The following is a 21,683-nucleotide window of genomic DNA, read 5'->3' as shown; positions in this document are numbered from 1 at the left end:
GAAGCACTTACAAATACGAAAACGTAAATTTACATTTTTAATTTTACCACTGAAAGGTTAATGAGTGATTCTTGCCCCTGTTATATTCTGTTTTAATTTGATTCTTTAATCACGTTCTAACATCCATTAATACTTTGAGACCTCAACCTTTCTGTTTAAGGTATGGCTTCAAGCCTAATGTTTTCCCTTTTTTTAGAATCCCACAATGAACTTCCATTAACTACATTCTATATTACCCAAATCAAAGATTTTATACAATTGTCTCAAAATGTTGCATTGTTTAACAAATCACTTGCTCAGTCTTCCAGCTCATTAATTTATGTTGAGGACTGACCATTTTCAGAACTCAGGTTCAATTAAATATTTTAGAGTAAATCAAGTAAATAACTGAAAAAGAGTAAACAAGCAAAAGATCACATCATGGGAACACAAACTGCATAAGAGCTGCCTCTGAGAATTTGTACAAGTTATTTACATTATGTATTAGTTCACTATATGTACATTATGTTACTCACCTTAACTGGAGACAGCAGCTCCACCATCCGCTGTCTGCTCTTCTCTTACTGTAACTTTATTACCATGTGAAGGAATACAGCTTAAAATATATATTAAGTATCTATCAGGAAATTACAATCATTCTTGCTGACTGTATTATGTGTGTGATTTATTTCAGCATATTCATTTTAAGTGTCATGTAAGATAAAATACCTTTCCTGTTACAGTAATTTATGGATCAGCACACATTGTCTTCTTCAGACCATTTTGCCCCACTGTTTTTTCCAGCAGTTTACTGGAAATCCCTGACCTCTTCTGGGGCAGTGGTGAAGAGACCTGGAGACTCTGAAACTATTCTGTATAGTGGGTGGTTTCTTCATGAGCAGTTACTGGATGCACTGGAACCGTCAGCCCCCAGGGAGAGGACTGCAGTGGATTGGGTTCATTTACACTGGTACTGACACAACCTTCTCAGCATTCTTCCAGGGCCAGTTCTCCATCACCACAGACAGTTCCACGCTGCACTGGTAGCTGAAGAGCCTGGAGCTGGAAGATGCTACAGTGTTCTACTGTATCTTTTACTGGGTGGTTTTAGTGTCCACTTTGCAATGTCACTGCCATAATATACTACAGGATGGCATTGCTGTACTGAAAGGAAATCATGTAAAATGATGTATTAACTGTGGCAGTTATGTCACACCTTTCTTTCCAGCACAGAAAATGATGGTTTTGATACTGTAATACACTGAATTCCATAATGTCATTATGTACTATAAAGGGAATTCCGAATTTTTTCTGAAGTGTAAGTTTAATATACATGGTATATTAAGTGCTGTGTTCTCCACCCCCCCATGTCAAATGAACCCAAGGTGCAACATTTGAAATAAAACCAATGTGTCTGTCACGTCCCACGGGGTCACTGCCCCTCCTGGTCAGAGGCGGCGCCACTCAGTGCCGCTAGTTAACGCTTATGTATCACCTCACAGTCTCGTAGGACACGCAGGTATAAAAGGAGCCAGCAGAGCAGAACTACTTGCGGATTCTTAATCAGCGGTTCTATTGTGCTCTCTTGGCGATTCGTAGTCTCTTGTTCCCACAGTCTGTTTCCTAGGTGTTCATGTTCCAGTCCCGAGTGCCCGTCCCGTCAGTTCCTGCTTCTTGTTCTCCAGTCCTGGTCCATCGTTCCCGTCCGGTATTTTGTCATGCCTCGGGTTTGTGGTCATATTCACAGAGTAGCGTTTCACTGTTCATCGTAGTTCAAACATCGTGTGTGTTTCCCGGTCTCGTGTTTCCTGTTTCACTTCCACCGAGTGTCTTACAATACGCACAGTGCACTTTTAACACCACACTGCACGTGAGGTCATTTTGTATTTCGTCCGTGCTTGGACGTAATAGCAACGCGCGTCCATATCGGACTCCCGTCCGGACGCTACAGAAGAATCCGCCTGCTAATATGACTTCAGCAGAATGGCGTGAACTGGCGGAGCTGACAGAGGCGAACCAAGAACAACTCCGGGTTTGCACAAACGCCGCTCGCCGCATCATGGATCAATTGGAGTGGTTGACACGACTCCTCAGTCGCTGTGGGCATGGCGCCGATCCAACCAGTTCACAAACGCATTATCGGCAGACGTGTCTTAAGGCCCCCTCGGGTCCCCGCGCTGAGCCTGCGGTTGCCCTATGCGACAGTGAGCCGGCTAAAGCACGCATCATTGTCAGCTGTGCAAGGCTCGAAGAACAGTGCGTCAGGCGGGGAGTAATACGACTCAGTAACGGGCGTTTGACAGAGGAGGAAAGGAGGCGCCGTTTTCTGCACCGCTTGTGCTTTTACTGTGGAGCTGCGGATCACGTTCAGGTTTCCTGTCCAGTGCGGCCACCCCGTGGATCCCAACGGACCGACTTACTGGTGAGTGATGTATCTCTCCATACCTCCCTGTTGACATTACCAGTTACAGTATCCTGGGGTTTCCAGCGGCAGGAGACAAAAGCTATGGTAGACAGTGGCGCTGCAGGGAATTTCATGGATCGTGATATTGCTGCGTCCTGGAGCTTGCCCTGTGCCCCATGCTCCAAACCTCTGGCTATTAAAGCTATTGATGGCGCTCCAATCGGGTCTGGGAGTGTAGAGCAGCACACAGAGCCCGTTACTATGCAGGTAGGGCCACTCCATAAGGAACAAATATGGTTCTATCTGATTAAGTCCCCTGATCACCCCATTATTCTGGGATATCCGTGGTTAGTCGCCCATGACCCTGTTATTTCTTGGAGTGAGGGGAAACTGCTGTCTTGGGGAAAGCAGTGTCCCAAACATCTGGAGATGTCTTGTAACTCCACATCCATAGAGAGCCCTAATGCAGATCTGCCCCTGCAGATTCCAAGGGAGTACGCAGATCTAGTGGCGGTGTTTAGCAAACACAAGGCAGCAGAACTGCCCCCTCATAGACCTTGGGATTGTGCTATAGATCTTTTGCCTGGCACTACACCCCCTAGGGGGTGGGTATACCCTCTTTCACAACCTCAACATCAGGCAATGGAGGCTTATATAATGGAGGCACTGGAAGCCGGACTAATCCTGCCGTCTACTTCTCCAGCTTCCGCTGGCTTTTTCTTTGTTCAGAAAAAGGACGGGGGTTTGCGCCCGTGTATTGATTATCGGGGGCTAAATGCCGTTACTGTGAAGTACCCGCACCCCTTGCCTCTTATCACGTCGGCCCTCGAACAGGTTTCCGGTGCTATCATTTTTACGAAACTGGACCTTAGGAGCAGATATAACCTGATTCACATTAGGGAAGGGGATGAGTGGAAGACCGCCTTTAGCACCACCCTAGGCCATTATGAGTATCTGGTCATGCCTTTTGGCCTGGCGAATGCACCTTCCGTATTCCAGGCTTTTGTTAATGAAGTACTCTGAGAACTGATTAATCGCTCAGTATTGGTGTATCTGGATGATATTCGGATCTTTTCTTGGTCCCGTGAGGAGCATACTGTACATGTCAGGGAGGTGTTGCAAAAGCTAGCAGCGCATAGGCTGTACGTGAAAGGGGAGAAGTGCCAGTTTCATGTGCAATCTGTGGATTTTCTGGGGTACATCCTAACACCCAATGGGGTCACGATGGATCCACAGAAGGTCTCGGCAGTTCTGTCATGGCCCCAGCCAAAGACAGTAAAAGACCTGCAACGGTTCCTAGGTTTTGCGAATTTCTACAGGCGCTTCATAAGGAACTTCAGTTCCGTTGCAGCCCCGTTGACTGCTCTGTTAAAAGGAGCCCCTAGGCGCCTGACCTGGACCCCTGAGGCTAGTCAGGCCTTTGAAGACCTAAAGAAGCGTTTTACTTCTGCCCCAATCCTGAAGCACCCTGATCCCAAACTGCCCTTTATCGTGGAAGTTGATGCTTCCAAGGCAGGGGTAGGGGCGGTGCTCTCACAGAGCCAGGGAAATCCCCTGAAGCTCTATCCATGTGCGTATTTTTCACACAAAATGTCACCTACTGAAAAGAATTTAATGTAGGAAACAGGGAGCTCTTAGCCATAAAGATGGTCTTGGAAGAGTGGAAACATTGGTTAGAGGGGGCTACTCACCCATTTTTAGTGTTGACTGATCACCGGAACCTGGAGTATCTGCAGAAGGCAAAGAGGCTCAATTCCAGACAGGCGCGGTGGGCCATGTTCTTCACCAGGTTCCGTTTCACGGTGACCTATCGTCCTGGCTCCAAGAACGGCAAGGCCGATGCGCTGTCCCGCTTGTTCGAGGTATCGCCTCAGCTCTCCCCACCAGACACCATCTTGTCCCCGACGCAGTTTGTGGCTCCTATCCGTTGGGCTTTATTTGACGATATCCAAGCAGCCCAACGTCAAGAACCCAGTCCCAACGAGCAGCCCCAAGACAAAGAATACGTCCCGTCCACCGTTCGGTCCGAGCTCCTACACTGGGCCCATGATGGTCCAAGTACAGGACACCCAGGGGTCAACCGAACCTTGAGGCTCCTCTCTGAACGCTTCTGGTGGCCATCCATGAAACAGGACATACGAGATTTCGTCCTTGCCTGCACCACATGTGCCCAGGCCAAAGTCCCACGGCAGCTGCCAGCAGGGCTTCTTGAACCACTCCCGATTCCCAACCGTCTATGGTCCCATATAGCGGTGGACTTCCTTACTGATCTTCCGTGTTCTGATGGAAACACCACCATATTGGTTGTCATAGATCGCTTTTCCAAAGCCTGTCAACTGATCCCTCTGAAAGGTCTGCCCACAGCCCTGGAGACCGTGGAACTGTTGTTCCAACATGTCTTCCGGCTGTATGGCCTGCCAGAGGATGTCGTCTCGGACAGGGGACCCCAGTTCACTTCAAGGGTCTGGAAGGCCTTCTTTGCCCGCTTAGGAGTCTCAGTCAGCCTCTCCTCTGGTTACCATCCACAGTCTAATGGGCAAGTGGAACGCCTCAACCAGGAGATTGGACGTTACCTGTGGAGTTACTGTGCTCAGAATCAAGCAGATTGGAGCAGATACCTCCCCTGGGCAGAGTACGCCCAGAACTCCCTGGTCCATTCGTCCACAAACTTAACTCCTTTCCAGTGTGTGCTTGGTTACCAGCCTCCGCTGTTCCCGTGGACGATGGAGACCAGTGGATTGCCAGCTGTGGACAACTGGTACAAGAGGAGTGAATTGGTGTGGGAATCCGCACATGTCCGTCTCCAGGAGGTGGTGTCCAACCAAAAGGAGAAGGCCGACAAAAGGCGTAGGACTGTATTGTACCAACCGGGGCAGAGAGTGTGGTTGTCCACCCAGGATCTCAAACTACATTTGCCCTCGAGGAAGCTTGCCCCCCATTTCATCGGCCCATTCAAGATCCTAAAGAGGATCAACCCGGTTTCTTACCGCCTTCAGTTGCCCTCGCATTATCGTATCTGTCCCACGTTTCATGTTTCGCGCCTCAAGCCCCATTGTGTTTCCGCCCTGCAGAGCCCAGCAGTCTCTCCACCTCCACCGTTGGATGTGGATGGTTCTCCTGCTTACTCCGTCAGGGCCCTCCTGGACTCCAAACGGAGACGGGGTACATTGTACTATCTGGTCGACTGGGAGGGCTATGGGCCGGAGGAGCAGTCTTGGGTACTAGCACGGGACATATTGGACCCGGCTCTTATTGGGAACTTCCATATGTCCCATCCAGATCGGCCTGCTCCGCAATGGCGGGGGCGACCGCTTACCCACCGGCGTCCTGCGGCTGGAGCCGCCCCTGGGGGGGGGTACTGTCACGTCCCACGGGGTCACTGCCCCTCCTGGTCAGAGGCGGCGCCACTCAGTGCCGTTCGTTAACGCTTACGTATCACCTCACAGTCTCGTAGGACACGGACGTATAAAAGGAGCCAGCGGAGCAGAACTACTTGCGGATTCTTAATCAGCGGTTCTATTGTGCTCCTTTGGCAATTCGCAGTCTCTTGTTCCCACAGTCTGTTTCCTAGGTGTTCATGTTCCAGTCCCGAGTGCCCGTCCCGTCAGTTCCTGCCTCTTGTTCTCCAGTCCTGGTCCATCGTTCCTGTCCGGTATTTCGTCACGTCTTGGGGTTGTGGTCATACTCACAGAGTAGCGTTTCACTGTTCACCGTAGTTCAAACATCGTGTGCGTTTCCTGGTCTCGTGTTTCCTGTTTCACTTCCACCGAGTGTCTTACAATACGCACAGTGCACTTTTAACATCACGCTGGACGTGAGGTCATTCTGTATTTCATCCGTGCTTGGACGTAATAGCAACGCGCGTTCATATCGGACTCCCGTCCAGACGCTACAATGTCACAAATCTTCACACTGAAGGACAACAAAAAGATCTGAGGTCAAACTGAATGAGAAGCCAGTGTGGAATAAATTGATCCAACAGTTATTGGGGAAAGAGGACAAGTAAACCAGTTCACTGAAAAGACATGGAAGCCTGACACTTAATTACCCAGACTGCATTTTTTCTCTTCAAAAACTGTGCCGTTTAATCAGCTGCAATCTAAATTGGTGGTTTCATCATCTTAGTTCTTGAATTTCTCTCAAGTGCATCTGTGTGTTGTGTTGTTTGTCCGTCGTTGTCGACGAGGACCATCTAGTCAGAATGGGGTAGGGGCGGGGGTGCGTTGATCACGCGCAGATGGCTGATTAGACCGATTTCCACACAAAATGTTCTCTGACACCACGGACATGTGATTGTGCCCTTTTGTTGCGAACGAGCGCCTCGAGATTTCCATGCCTGTCGTTTTTGCATGGATACAGTTGTTTTAGTAGCTTCGTAGAACACAGCGCCTTTATGTATGGAGGTGCGCCATCTTGTTCTGTTCTTTGCAGATTCTTCCCTGCTATCCGTGTCCATGCCAAATGCCTTTATGGACAATTTGAGCGTGTCCTTGAATAACTTCTTCTGACCACGTCTAAATCGGTTACCATGGGATAGCTCACCCTAGAAGAGTCGTTTGGGAAGCCATAGGTCTGACATGCGTACCAAGTGACCTGCCCATCTAAGCTGGGAGTGCATTAGAATATTGTAAACACTTGGTAGGCCAACACGGGCGAGAACCTCCATATCGGGAACCTTTTCTTGCCATTTAATAGCAAGAATTCTACGTAGGCATGTTGTCTGAAAGTGGTTCAGTTTTTGGGCATGACGACTGTAAACAGTCCATGTTTCGCTCGCATAGAGCAGTGTAGATAGTACGACTGCGCGATGAACAGCGAGTTTTGTCTGCAGACGTACGCCTCTTCTTTTCCACACATTTGAACGTAGTCTGCTGAAGGTTGCACTGGCTTTGGCGATTCTTGTGTTCACCTCATCATCGATTAGAATGTTTCAGGGCAGTGTGCTTCCAAGGTATGTGACCTTATTCACTGCACTGAGCCTTTTTCCATTTATCGTGAGCTGCCGGGTTAGGCTCCGGTTCCCCGCGACTACGTATGGGACAAGCGGTTCAGAAACTGTGTGTGTGTGTGAGATGTTAGGTTCATTGTAAGGTTTTCCTGGAGCAGGCTGGTGTAGAACTAGTCTTCTTCATATTTATGGTCAGGCCGAAATCATTAAAGGCCACGGTGAACTTGTTGACGCAATACTGCATGCCGGCTTCTGTAGCAGCATTGGGAGCGCAGTATTCAGTAAACAGAAAATCCTTGACAGTGTCTGTTGCAACTTTGGTTTTGGATTTTAACCTTTTAAGGTTTAAAACTTTACCCTCAGTACGATAGTTAATATGGATTCCAACATCTTCCTCGTTAAAGGCATCAGTCAACATTGCCGAGAACATAATACTGAACAATGTTGGTGCAAGAACACATCCTTGTTTGACTCCATTTGTGACAGGAAAGGGCTCAGATATTACACCGTTGCTTTGGACTCAGTTTCACGATGACACGTGGGCCAATCTCGTTAACGAGATTTTTTTTTTTTTTTTTTTTGGACAACCATACTTTGCCATGATTTTCCACAATCCTTCTCTACTAACCATATGAAACGCTTTCGTTAAGTCAACGTAGGTGGAATATAAGTCAGTGTTCTGCTCTTGACATTATTTCAAAGTTGCCTCGCACAAAACACCATATCGATAGTATTGCATTCTTTAGAAAATCCACATTGACTTTCAGGTAGGAGTCCTTGATCAAGGTGTGCAACAAGACAATTAAGCAGCAGCCTAGCAAGAATTTTGCTGGCACTGGATAATATAGAGATGCCGCGATAATTGTTGCATATTTGGCGGTTCTCTTTATGGTTGTACAAGTGGATAATTGAGGCATCCTTGAAGTCTTGAGGTATTGCCTCCTCCTCCTCCCAGATTAGTTGAAAAAGTTGCAGCAGTTTCATGGTCAGTCCCTGTCCACCTTGCTTGTGGATCTTGGCTGGAATGGAGTCTGCGCCGGGTGTTTTTTTTTCCATTGCACATCTGATGAATTGCTTTCTATACTTATTCGAGGCTGGGTAATTCATCAAGGGATTCGTTGACATCTACTTGTGGTAGGCATTCAATCGCTTCCGCATTTATGGATGATGGTTGATTCAGTATCTTCAAAAATGTTCGACCCATCTATCAAGAATTTTTGATTTGTCAACGATACGAGTGTTCCCCTCTTCATTGAGAAGAGGAGATGCACGGAAAATGGTTGGACCACAAATTTCCTTCAGGCTTGCACAGAAGTTCTTCAAGTCGTGCCTATCCGCGTAGCCTTGAATCTCATCTGCCTTATTTTTCAACCAGGAGTCTTGCATGTGACACAGTTTCTGCTGTAATGATCTACGGATGTTGTTTAATGCAGTTTTCTTAGCAGGTGAATCCGGTTTGCTACGATATGCTTGATGAGTACGGTGGTTTTTGTTTAGTAGTTTTTGGATCTCGATATTGTTTTCGTCAAACCAGTCCTTATAGCATTCTGTTGAAAACCCCAGGACATCAACAGCAGTTTTGTAAACCATTTCTCGCATTGCCTCCCAGACGGTCTCTACGTTCTGATTAAGTGATCATTACATCAGTTTAAGACGTGCGTCCAGTATGTTAGCAAGCGACATCGGAATGGTGTTGTTCATCACCTTGCCGATATTTAGATGTTTTGCTGCTCCTTTACACTGTGGGCTTCTCTTAGGATGAATACGAATATTCATTTTCTAAATGATGAGACGGCGGTCTGTCCAGCAGTCAACACCACACATAGCTTTAGTTACTCTGATATCCTGCCTGTCCTTTTGTCTGATTATCGCATAATCTATCACATGCCAATGTTTGGCATGTGGACAAATGCATCTAGGTATTTTTAACTCCACTCTGAAATTGACTAAAATTTAGAACAAATAAAATCAAATGATTGTTTACTCAGTATTTAGCCAAATCAACTGTTTCAATCCATAAAGAGTAATTTACCTTATCACTAAAAACAGGACGTTCTCAGAAAAGTAAAAACCCACACAGAAAGAAATCCTCAGAATAACCTTTTCCAAAGAAAAACAACAAAAACCAAAGGTCACAAAACAAACCACCAACCACACACTACCAAGAGCTCTTTATAGCAAATTACTTTAACTACCAACAGTTGTCAGACAAGCTGCTTTTAAGTCCTTATTACTGTCCCTTAAATGGCCACAGCTGGTCCTCCTCACTATCCATTAGGACAGGGGTGGTACATTGGGAGGTGTCCATCACGAACATCTTGCCTCCTGCCCTGGACTGAACCACTAACGCATTCACAAAGGTTATGGTTTCTATTACCTACATGGACATGATTGTGCTTCTACAGTTATGACTGTTTTCTTGATTCTTGGAGTTCCAAAAACTACACCTCTCAAACCACTAAAGCATAGTATTAATGTTAGTTTTATACTAGACTCTTGTATCTCAGGTCTCCATGGTCTCTGTCACAGCTGTACTCTATAACAAGTGAACAGTATAATTTTAAACTGATCAATGTACAGTATCACTATTATATTAACCAGGATTATATGAACCAATCCTGACCAAACCAATCCAATCCTTATGTAGTAAATGAAGCTCTTTTCTTGCAGCCCATTTCTGTCCCGCTCTACCCTGTATAAAATACCTTGTCCACACACAATATTTAGTATGTCCCCAAAAAAAAAAAAAAAAAACTAAAACAAAGGCAACTAGACTTGCATGAGTTTTCTTGAAAACATTTCACTATCCAAGTGGTTTCTTCAGTTTTAAAAGACTGGTGGGGAGTTTAGGCTTTTAACTTGGAACATCTGTGGGTGGAGCCCACTTGAGAATCACATGACTGGGGTCTGTTAACAACCCAATAATCACCTGCAATTAGAGGATGTTGTTCAAATTAACCTGGGTGGTGTCCTGTTTTTCTGCAATTAGCAGTACTCTAACGACCCATTAATGGCCAGAAACCCCAGACCCAAGGTGTAAATGGGTGTGAAAGTGTTTGGGGTCAGATGCTAAGACTGTGTTATACATGGCTGATAAGTTGTGTCTCAGTCCACCTCTCCTGTTCAGAGAGGGGTTTTCCAATTTTACATAGATGGCTTCCTTCACTCCTCTTTCAAACCATCTGTCTTCTCTGGCTAAAATGTGTATGCTGTTGTCCTCAAAAGAGCGTCCCTTGCCTTTCAGGTATAGGTGGACTGCTGAGTCCTGACCTGAAGAACCGGCTCTCCTGTGCTGAGCTATGCGTTTGTGAAGGGGTTGTTTTGTTTCCTCAATATAGAAGTCTGTGCATTCCTCACTGCACTGAACTGCATAAACTACATTGCTCTGCTTTTGCCTAGGTGTTTTTGTCTTTGGGGTGAACAAGCTTCTGCCTCAGAGTGTTGCTGGGCTTGAAGTGCACAGGGATATGGTGTTTGTTGAAAATCCTCCTGAGTTTTTCTGATATTCCAGCCACAGAAGGGATGACGATATTCTTTCGTTTGTTGTTCTCCTCCTCTCTGTCTGTTCTGGGTTTCCTTCTAGTACTTTTGACAAAGACCCAGTTTGGATATCCACATGTTTTGAGTGTTCGTCTGATGTGTTTTTGTTCCTTCTCCTTGCCTTCTGTCCTTGTGGGTACAGTCTGTGCTCGGTGGTGTAGGGTTCTGATGACACCCAGCTTATGTTCCAGAGGGTGGTGGGAATCAAATAATAGATGCTGATCTGTGTGTGTGTGTGTGGGTTTCCTATACACTTCAGTGTTGAGGCTTCTGTCCTCCTCAACATACACTGCACAGTCTAAAAAGGCCAAACTATTCCCACTGATGTCCTCCCGAGTGAACTTGACATTGCTGTCCACTGCATTGATGTGCTGTGTGAAGGATTCCACCTCCTGTGTTTTAATTTTAACCCAGGTGTCATCCACGTACCTGAACCAATGGGTGTGGGTGGTTCCTGTAAAAGAGGTCAGGGCTCTGCTCTCTACATCTTCCATATAGAGATTGGCCACTATAGGTGACACTGGTGACCCCATTGCCCAGCCGTGTCTTTGCCTGTAGAAACCCCCATTAAATTGGAAGTAGGTGGCTGTCAGACAGAGGTCCAGCAAGACACAAATGTGGTCTGGGGTGAGGTTGGTTCTGTCGGCCAGAGTATTGTCCTGTAGTAGTCGTTTCCTTACCACTTTTGTTGCTTATGAGGTGGGAATACATGCAAAGACAGAGGTGACATCATAGGATACGATGGTTTTGTCTAGGTCCAGTTGGATATTCCTGACCTTGTTAACAAAGTCCTGAGAGTTTTGAATGTGATGTGGCGTATTACCGACTAGCAGAAATAAAATGGTGGCCAGGTGTTTAGCAATATTATATGTGACTGAGTTGATGCTGCTGACGATGGGTCTGAGTGGAGCTCCTTCCTTGTGTATCTTGGGGAGTCCATAAATACAAGGGATGGCTTCTCCAGGATACAACCAGTAGTATAGTTGTCGGTCAATGGCCTTTTCCCTTTCCAGTTCTTGCATGTAGCTTATTATTTTCTTCTTGTATGTGTTGGTGGGATCCCACTTAAGTGTCTCATATGTGGCCGTGTCACAGAGGAGATTGGTCACTTTTAGTGCGGTAATCAACTGTATTTAAAACCACTGTACATCTTCCTTTATCAGCTGGTAAGATAGTGATGTTCTGGTCTCTTTGTAGTGATACTACTGCCTTCCTTTCCTCGGTGGTAAGGTTGCAAGGCAGTGCTTTAGCACTGGCAAGGGCAGCTGTTACTTTCAACCTTAGTTGTTCTGCTTCTGTGTTGGTCAAATTGTTGTTCCTAATGGCAGACTCTGTGGCTTTGATAAGGTCTACCACAGGTATTTGTTCCGGTGATATGGCGAAGTTTAGTCCCTTGGCTAAGACGTCCTTCTCTGGTTGAATGAGCTTCCTGTCAGACAGGTTCTTAACCCACTTCTCCTAGATGTACAGCTACATGGTGTTGTCATCCTTTTTTCTCCAAGTCAGTTCTTCAGTTTTGTGTGAATTCTTATGTCAAGTTTGCATTTGAATTTGAATTTACCTTCATTTAACTCAGTTTTAATTCACACTTAAAACTATTTGTCTTTACCTGCGGGGGGGGGATATAGTGGCGCAACAGGTTTGGCTGGTGCCTGGGTCTGGGGTTCGAGCCCTGCTTGAGGTGCCTTGCGATGGACTGGTATCCTTTCCTAGGTGTGTTCCTTGCATCCCGTGTTGCTGAGTAGACTCCAGGTTATTGTGGGACAAGTGGTTGTTGCCATTGGTTGGTCTTCACCAGTGTAGTTTGGTCAGGAGACACACACTTATACAAGTTCTCATGAAGGACACCCATTAGATACAGTGAATTCAGAGATGTCACACAGATCATGTAAATATTCTTGCTTTGAACACTGCTGAAAACTTTGCTTTCTGGGAGGGAAACTTTTCACAGTGGGTTCTGGTGGGGCTGCAGGTCTTTTCTCAAACACTGCAGTTTGTCTTTCTGATTTAGTTCATGGGTCACATGTGGTTTTCTGCCCAGGTAGCCATGGTCAGGTGACTTAAATATGTGTCATGGCACAATTGCACCATTTCAACAGTATACAAGGCAATGCTGTGTTAGTTCTGATATAAATGGCTATATTGATTTCATAGATAATCAATGAATTGAGGAGCAAGCTTTTATGTCACTCAGAAAAATGATGCTCAATTGTAAACCTGAAAAAAAGCTTTCATTCTATACAGAAATGTTTACATTTATTCCTTTAACAGATGTTTTTCTCCAAAGCGACTTCCAATGAACATTATGTGGGGATATCAGCTCACACATTATTCACACAAGGTGACTTACGCTGCTATATACACTACCTGTAAAAAATTTCAAGTGTCAGATTATGTAAATATAGACCAGTGTCCAGGAACAAAACAGATTCCCCCCCCCCCCCTGCAATCTCTGTTTGAGCCTCCTGGGGCCGGTTAGTTACTCTTTGCTGCATTTTGATAACATTCACACATTGTTAAGCTACCTACAATTATTTACCCATTTACACAGCTGAGTAATTTTTACTCGAGCAATTTACGAAAAGTTCCTTACTTAAGGGCACTAAATCAGGAGGTGATATTTAGCCCTGTAACATTTGGATCCAAAGGAAGAAGCTCTAATCACTTCACTACCAGATGTCCCAACACGGCTTCCACAGTGAGGAAGTAACAACTGAGCTAAACCAGAGCAATAACTGCCAATATTATCAGTTCCTACCAACACCAATGGAAAGTTCTTTGCAGTGATCAAGAATTTTTTTAATGAATTTCAGGGCAGTGAAACATTCCAAAGTGTGTATTTACAGGGATGTGGGGAAACAATGTAAAGTTGTGTCATGTGTTTCACTTGAGGCAGGACAATAAAAGCACTAAACACAGTAAAACAAGTATTATTTTCCATATGATCAAATTACCACTTTTATGTGCCATATGAACACACCCCATCTAGGAAGAACAGGGTAAACCACTAATAAAAAAAGAGGCCTGGATCTATAACCCTTCTACACATCTGACTTTTACAGAGAGACTAAGCTTCTACAAGATACAGTGAATATCTCCAAAAAGTTTTTCAGCTCAGTTATGTCTGAAGCTGTGAGATTTTCTGTTTTTAACATCTTGAAGATGCAAATATTGCTTCTTGACTCCTGATAGCATTTCCTGTTATCACCTTATAAAAAGTGTTATTTAAGCATCGTGTTTCACCAGTTCCTTCAGATATATACATTTTTTCTACATTCATTCGACAGTGTTAAAAATTAGCGTTTAATATATTCATTTTAATAACACTTATATCATGTAAGATTAACTTTGATGTATATACAATATTTATGCTTCATAATATTTTCTTGCCATAGTATTTATTGATATCCATATTGAATACATGATCAGATTATGATTGAACATGCAATTGTTGTTTTTCAGCTGTTCACTGTCAGTCTCTGACCTCCTCTGAAGCAGTGGTGAAGAGACCTGGAGACTCAGTGAAACTGTCCTGTAAAGTGTCTGGATTATCTCTTAGCTACTTGCACTGGATCCGTCAGCCACCAGAGAGAGGACTGCAGTGGATTGGGCGCATCGGCTCTGGTACTGACGCTACCTTCTCAGAGTCCCTCAAGGGCCAGTTCTCCATCACCAAAGACAGTTCCACAAACGCACTGTACCTGGAGGTGAAGAGCCTGAAGCCTGAAGACACTGCAGTGTATTACTGTGCTAAAGACCCATAGTGAGTGCAGAGACTGCAGGGATGTACAATAACTTCCCTTGTAGATCTCACAGTGAGGGTCACTGAACCATTTCTCCTCTCTCTCTCACTCTCTCCACACCACTAGTTTCTTTCCTTCATGAGACTGGGAGAAATACAGTACTGTGCAACAGTCTTAGGCATTTATACATTTCACAAAAATAATTGTTTTAGACGGTTATTTAATGTCTTCTGCATTAGTGTCAATGGAAAAGAGCATATTTTAGATTTTCAAGCATTCCTTTCGCAAAACATTACAGTATTACAATAAGGGTTTTCTATGTCGTGAAAGAAAGTAAAGACACACACACACTGAGACCATTTGTCCTGAGTGGGGTCGTGGCGAACCGGAGCCTAACCCAGCACCACAGGGCGCAAGGCTGGAGGGGGAGGGGCCATACCCAGGATGGGACACCTGTCCATCGCAAGGCACCCCAAGCAGGACTCGACCCCCAGACCCTCCAGACAGCACGACTCGACCAAGCCCACCACGACCCTGCTAAGGACAAGCTCTTGTTGACGTTGGAGAGTTACTAAGCTTTGTAGGAAGTTTCTTAATTAAGAGCATTAGTTTTGGAAGCATTCTCACTTTACAGCTTTTTTCCCCAACCACATGCCTAAAACTTTTGCACAGTAGTGTACTTCACTTTTTATTTCACATGTGACAATATTTTATGTATATGCGAGTTCATAGTGTCAACCCAGATATAAAGTGCATGAGTGACACGGAGAGCATGGAATAAGACACTCAAGGTGTTCTTACAGTAAGTGAAACTGTGGTGTCAAAAGTTAATACAAGGAGACGTGGCAGCAACGGGGTGATACACAGGACCTGGAGAGGATCACAAAGGACTGGCATAGAGAGGACAGGAGGTCAGGACAGGAACAAAGACACACTGGATGGTAACATGAGAAACAATTCAGAGAGCAGGAATCACTATAGAATAACAGAGAAAGCAGTAAAGGGTTGATCAAGAATCCACAAATGAGTGATATGTCTTTACTCCCTTTCATAGGGCTGGGAACTGATTATGAGGCTCATTGCAAACAGATGTGTTGGGTTAGTTGCGTGGATCTCAGGTGGTGTCTGTGGTGACCATTCTACCCCTTTTCTCCATAACAGTGACAGAGCTCAGGGAATTTCATTTTTTAATGTCTGTATCTATAAACACCAGACAAGGACTCTAGGGAAAAAAAAAAAAAAAAAATCTCCATTAATGGTGAACAATTGTGATTAAATTAAGTGAAAGTAACTGCTCCTCAAATGACAGTTACAGACTGACATCATGCTGGACACTTACCTTTTAACTCATATTTACTTCTGTATTACAACGAAGGTATAAAAATGTTCCCAGGCTGCAAGAGAGGGGGGAGGTGAGGAGGAGGAGGAGGAGGGACTTCAACACACCAGCGGGTAATAACTGCCCCTATTTTACCCCATGTACCCACACAGTGAGAGGTCCACAGGCTCTGGAGACAAACAGGGACAATGGAGCCAAGGCCAAGAAGGTCCCAGCATCCAGCACCAACTACACAGCACCGGCACAGACCATAGAAGAGAGCACCTCCTCCTGCACCATTCACCTTCACTGAAGAACCTCACATGGAAATAAATGAACCCCTTCCACTCACCAGATGTGTCCTGCATGTTTGTGTCACGCTCTGTCACACTTTACTCAGACATCTTCCTATTCCTATGTTTTATTCTGTGTCTGGGGGTGTGGTGGCGCAGTGGGTTGGACCACAGTCCTGCTCTCTGGTGGGTCTGGGGTTTGAGTCCCGCTTGGGGTGCCTTGTGATGGACTGGCGTCCCATCCTGGGTGTATCCCCTCCCCCTCCAGCCTTATGCCCTGAGTTGCTGGGTTGGGCTCCGGTTCCCCATGACCCTGTATGGGACAAGCGGTTCTGAAAGTGTGTGTGTGTGTGTGTGTGTGTGTGTGTGTGTGTGTGTGTGTGTGTGTGTGTGTGTCTCTCCATCCGTTCTTCTAAAAGACATTTCCAGATCACTCAGTTCACTGTTGATCAAACAACAAGACTATGAAAACACTGTAAAACTGAACAGTATTTACCAAGAGTAATTTCAAAATGATCAACGTATCAGTGTTCTATGAACCCATCCTGAACTGGGAAGGGGCTTTGCCAGGTCCTGCTCTCTGGCGAGTCTGGGGTTTGAGTCTGGCGTGGGGTGCCTTGCAACAGAGTGCTGTCCGATCCTAGGTGTGGTCCTTCCCCCTCCAGCCTTGCACCCTGTTAGGGTGTGCGTTATGCTCCCCTTTGCTGTGACCCAACTTGGGACAAGCAGTTTCAGACAGTCTGTGTGTGTCTGTGAACTGGGAAGAACAGAGAACCACTTATAGAGAAGAGGCCTGTTTGTATGACCTGCCCACACATATTTCATTTGTATAACTTCCCTCCTATTATACTGGAGTAAACAGAAGGTAATCAGTGTCACACGGAACCGGGGACGCAGGGGCAGCTCGACCCAAGTGCAGGATCAGTCGCCAGGAACCAAGGGTTCAGGCAGGTTCTCGTTGTCAGGGACAGGCGAAGAGTCAGTCGATCGGCAGTCAGAGTGAGGATCCAAGGACATGGTCGGGGATGAAGCAAAGGGTCAAAAGCCAAGAAATGGCAACAGGAAGCAAGGGACAAGGAGGCACTAGACATGGCACAGGAGGGACAGTGACTCAGTCTGAAGCAGCAGTTAAAAAGCCTGGAAAATCTCATCGACTCACCTGTACATTCCCTGACTCATTCAGTGGCAATACTATGAGCTGGATCCGACAGCCTCCTGGGAAGCCAATGGAATGGATTGCTCGTATTAGCAGTAGCAGTAGCACCTACTATGGCAGCTCTTTTAAAGTCAGATTCACCATCTCCAGAGACAACAGCCAGAAGCAGATATATTTACAGATGAACAACTTGAAGGATGAAGACACTGCAGTTTATTACTGTGCGAGAGACACAGTGAGTGGAGACACTGCAGGGCTGTACAATAACTGCTCCAGTAAATCTCACACTGAGCGTCACTGAAGTGTGTCTCTGCAGCACTGTCTTGTTCTTCTTGTCCACATGGTATAACTAACAGAAACTAGAACTGGTAACAAAAATTAATAGGAACCATTTGGAAGAGAAATGTATCTACTATACTGAAATATTTATGTTATTAATATTAAAATGTCCAGGTTAAGATAATTTTTGCTTCCGACTTCTTTTTTAGAGTCCACTGAATAAACCACCCTGCTGTTCGGCTCAATCAAAGCAGATTTGTGATAATAGAATTCCTCTCCACATTTTATCTGAGCTCACATGTTGTGGAACAGATATCCTCCCAACATCACATGTCCTCCCAGTTGGATTTCAGAAACTTTTCCTCATTTTGTAACTATTCAGTTTCACCGCTACTGTGTTAGTGGCCTTTAGTAAACGTCTCTCGGACTGCACCCTGTTAAGAATTCAATTTTGCAACATTTCATTTAACAATTTAAAGTTTATTTTGTTTGACTTTTTGTCTAATAATTTGGTTTTGTGTTACCAAAAATACCACATTATAGCTATTGTACTTGTCAATGTCATGCTCACGACCGCGTGCCCTGCACGTCCACCTAATCAAGGAGACACAGGATAACAGGGCGACTCAGACACTCGTGAGTGCGGAATCTCCTTGAGAGTGACCGAAGCACCTTGTGTGAGTTCTTTACCCGTGTGTCCTCTTGCTGTTTGGCTCCTGGACCCTTTGCTCTTGTTCTCTTGGTTTTGACTCCTTCCTGCCCCTCTGATTATTCCTGCTACCGCATCTGAGTCCGTCGGCTGGATTCCCGAGTTCCACCGTGACGGTCAAACACTCCTTTACTACCACTTCTGGCATTATAAGCAATCTGGGAGAAATGTCTCAGTTAAAATCTTAACATATTGACTTTGAAGGAAAATACTTTGAAAACCGTATATCAGCAAAATTTCATATAAAATATAACAGAATGAAATTTGTTAGCAATGATGTTAGAAAAATTGGAATAGTACACACAAGCTTCCCAGAACAGGTTTATTTTTCACACAGATGTGTTTTGGCAGGATGCCTTCCTCAGTGTACATGTGTACTGTGTACTATTTGTACTGCTGATGTCTGTGACAGGTATTGACATCATACCTCATGGGTCAACAGGAATTATATTTTGAAAATAGATCCATTTCACTCTAATTGAATCAACCCAATAGCAGAGTGGGATGTTTGATACAAACATTCTTCAGAATGAAACCCTTACTGAAGTCAGAAATTGTCCGTACGACATTATTCTACAGTCTCAAAACTTCTTAAATATTGTTGCATCAACCCACGAGGAATTTTGAATTAATCTTCAGAAATAATTCCAAATTAGACAACTTAAAATTCAAACTTCTATGGTGGACTATGGTGAAGACTTCCCAATTTGAGAGAATTAAGGTGCAGTACAACCACTGGCCAGAAGATGTCACTGTAGGAAATACTCAGAGAAGTGTACAGTGTTGGGTACAATATTGCTCATTAGCTCTACAGCAATGAAGTGCAGTTTTGATGCAATACTGACTGCAGTTTAATGACATTGTAGGTACAACCAAAAATTATCTATGAACTATTATTAAGTAAAAATCTATGTTTTATGAAGTACTACCGACTTAATAACTGTGCTACCAGTTACCTGATGAGTATAACGTAAAATATTTGAGTTTTTATTGATTGAAAGCTATTATCAAAAATTGTTAGGCAGAGGGTAACTGTGAAACTCAAGAAAACATTTGCATATAAAACAGTTTAATGATCTGTTAGATTCCAGCAGACTGGAGAACTGTGGACTGAGCTCCAGGAGTAAAGGCACATGGAAGTACGATCACAAATGTACGTAACGTTCAAATAGAGCATTTGTTCAACTCTGCAAAGAGCATCTATCCTGCTATCAAAATATTTTATGATATTAGTAATAAATCTCTCACCATTCATTAACATTTGAATAATCAATTTGATTTCATCACCATCAAATTTGTTGAAGGACAGGCACTTTGCTTTTCCTTCGTGTTCTATACAAATAACTTTGTATGAGCTGAAATATCAGGGATTCTTTAAAATCTGCTTACTCTTCCTTCGCTCTTTTACAGTTATCAGAAAATCTTGTCCTACAGTAGTAAGTGTTCTGCTGACACAATGAAGCCATAAGCTGATTTTGCAGATACCTCTGCCCATGTCTCACAACAGTCTCTATAGAGCTCCTGACCAAGTTATGGTGATATCTTGCTTGGACTACAACAACTCCCTTCTATCTGGTCTTCCAGCCTCTGGCCTCAAGCCTCTTCAGCTGATCCAGAATGCTGCTACAGCAGTTGTGTTCCACCTGCCAAAACATTCTTGTACACCTTCCTTCCCCATTTCACTCCATGACTTTTTATATCAAGTTCAAAACTCTCATCACAGCCTAAAAAATGAAGAAAGGATTTGCCCTCCAGTACCTTCAAGGCCTGATCACTCTCTTCACCCCATCAAGAGTGCAGAGGTCCTCCACCTCTGACGATTTTGTGGTTTCACACTCGAAAAAGTCCAAAGTATTAGTTCTTGGTTTTTCCTCTGCTTTGGTGAAATGAACTCACTCTCACCCTCAGAACTGCTGAATCCTTTCAACATTGAAAAAAGGTCTCAAAACACACCTTTTTTGGACCACCTTCTCTCCAGATCTTCTAACAGCTCCATAAATGTGAATAGCATCGTCTGTCACAACTACCTCTGTATTTCCTCTGAATTCTATAAGCAACTATTCATGAAATGTCCACCGGTAAAAATGGTGGAACTGGTGAACCTGGGCTTCGAGAATCACCTATCCACATCTATAACACTGTCTGTTGATGAAATCCAATTCTCTTAACTACGACCTGCATGTTGTTGTTACTGCATTCTGTATTTTATTAGAATATACAAGAATGTAAAATTAAAGCTCAGTGAATCCTTCAGTGACAAATGTACAAAAATTTATATACCTGCTCAAATGAATATCAGAAAAAAGATGAACGTCCGTTGACTTTTTAGAGAAATGTTACATCGACACACATCACACATAATGCACTCATCCTCATGCAAAATTGTTCTCCCTCCTCCCACCTCCCTATTAAAGAACAGCTGTGAGTCTCTGACCCTCAGTCACCCTGAGGACTGGAGAGTTGAGGTGAACAGCTCCCACCAGCTCATCTCCATCACCAGCCATGTTCCCTGTAGCTCTGCTGCTGCTGCTGGCAGCTGTTTCCTGTGAGTCTCTGCCTTTGTTACATGGAGGGTACAACAGCAGCAGCAAAGACAGACTTGAAACGAACAAACTTGCGGTCACAAATTATTGTCCTTGGCAACAAAAATACCTTTTATCAGCATGCGTATGTTTTGCGGAATCAATGACATAATAATACACAAATTATGCTCTATAGCTCATGCAAAATTGACTCACTGACAGTTAAAATGTAAGACTGCATTTACACAGAGAAGGTGTGAACAATAATAAATTAACTGTACAAGTTAGTACAGTATACACTACACACACACACGCACAAATATGAAAACGGCAAAAATAATCTCACACTGTTTTTATCCAGGACTTCATCATCTGCTATAAGTATTTGTATTTTACTTATACAAAGTAAAAATGTTATTACACTTATCTTAAAAATAAATTGGTAAAAATATTTTTTTGTTCTCTCATACATCAACTGTTAAAATACTAAATGTCTTCACAAATAACGTCTCTATACGACAAACGTATAATGTGTGTATGCAGTACGTAAAAGGGAAAGAGGTATCTGCTGGATTTTCAAAAGAAAGTTAACGCTTCATTCTGGATCCGTTTGATGTAATTCTTTTATCAAACTATATACTGTATCTTCAAAATATGACATGGGTATTTGGTATAGGTGCATTATACTGTAAACATACTGTAATTCAACAAATGTAAAATACATAGAGACGCATGGAATCTAACAGTAACCTTTCATGTTGCAGATTTTTTTTGTTCAACGTTTTCCTCTGT

Source organism: Scleropages formosus, chromosome 3 (genome assembly GCF_900964775.1).
Source record: "Scleropages formosus chromosome 3, fSclFor1.1, whole genome shotgun sequence".
Lineage (NCBI taxonomy): Eukaryota > Metazoa > Chordata > Actinopteri > Osteoglossiformes > Osteoglossidae > Scleropages > Scleropages formosus.
The sequence above is the reverse complement of the archived record's forward strand: the minus strand, read 5'-3'. Positions refer to the sequence as shown.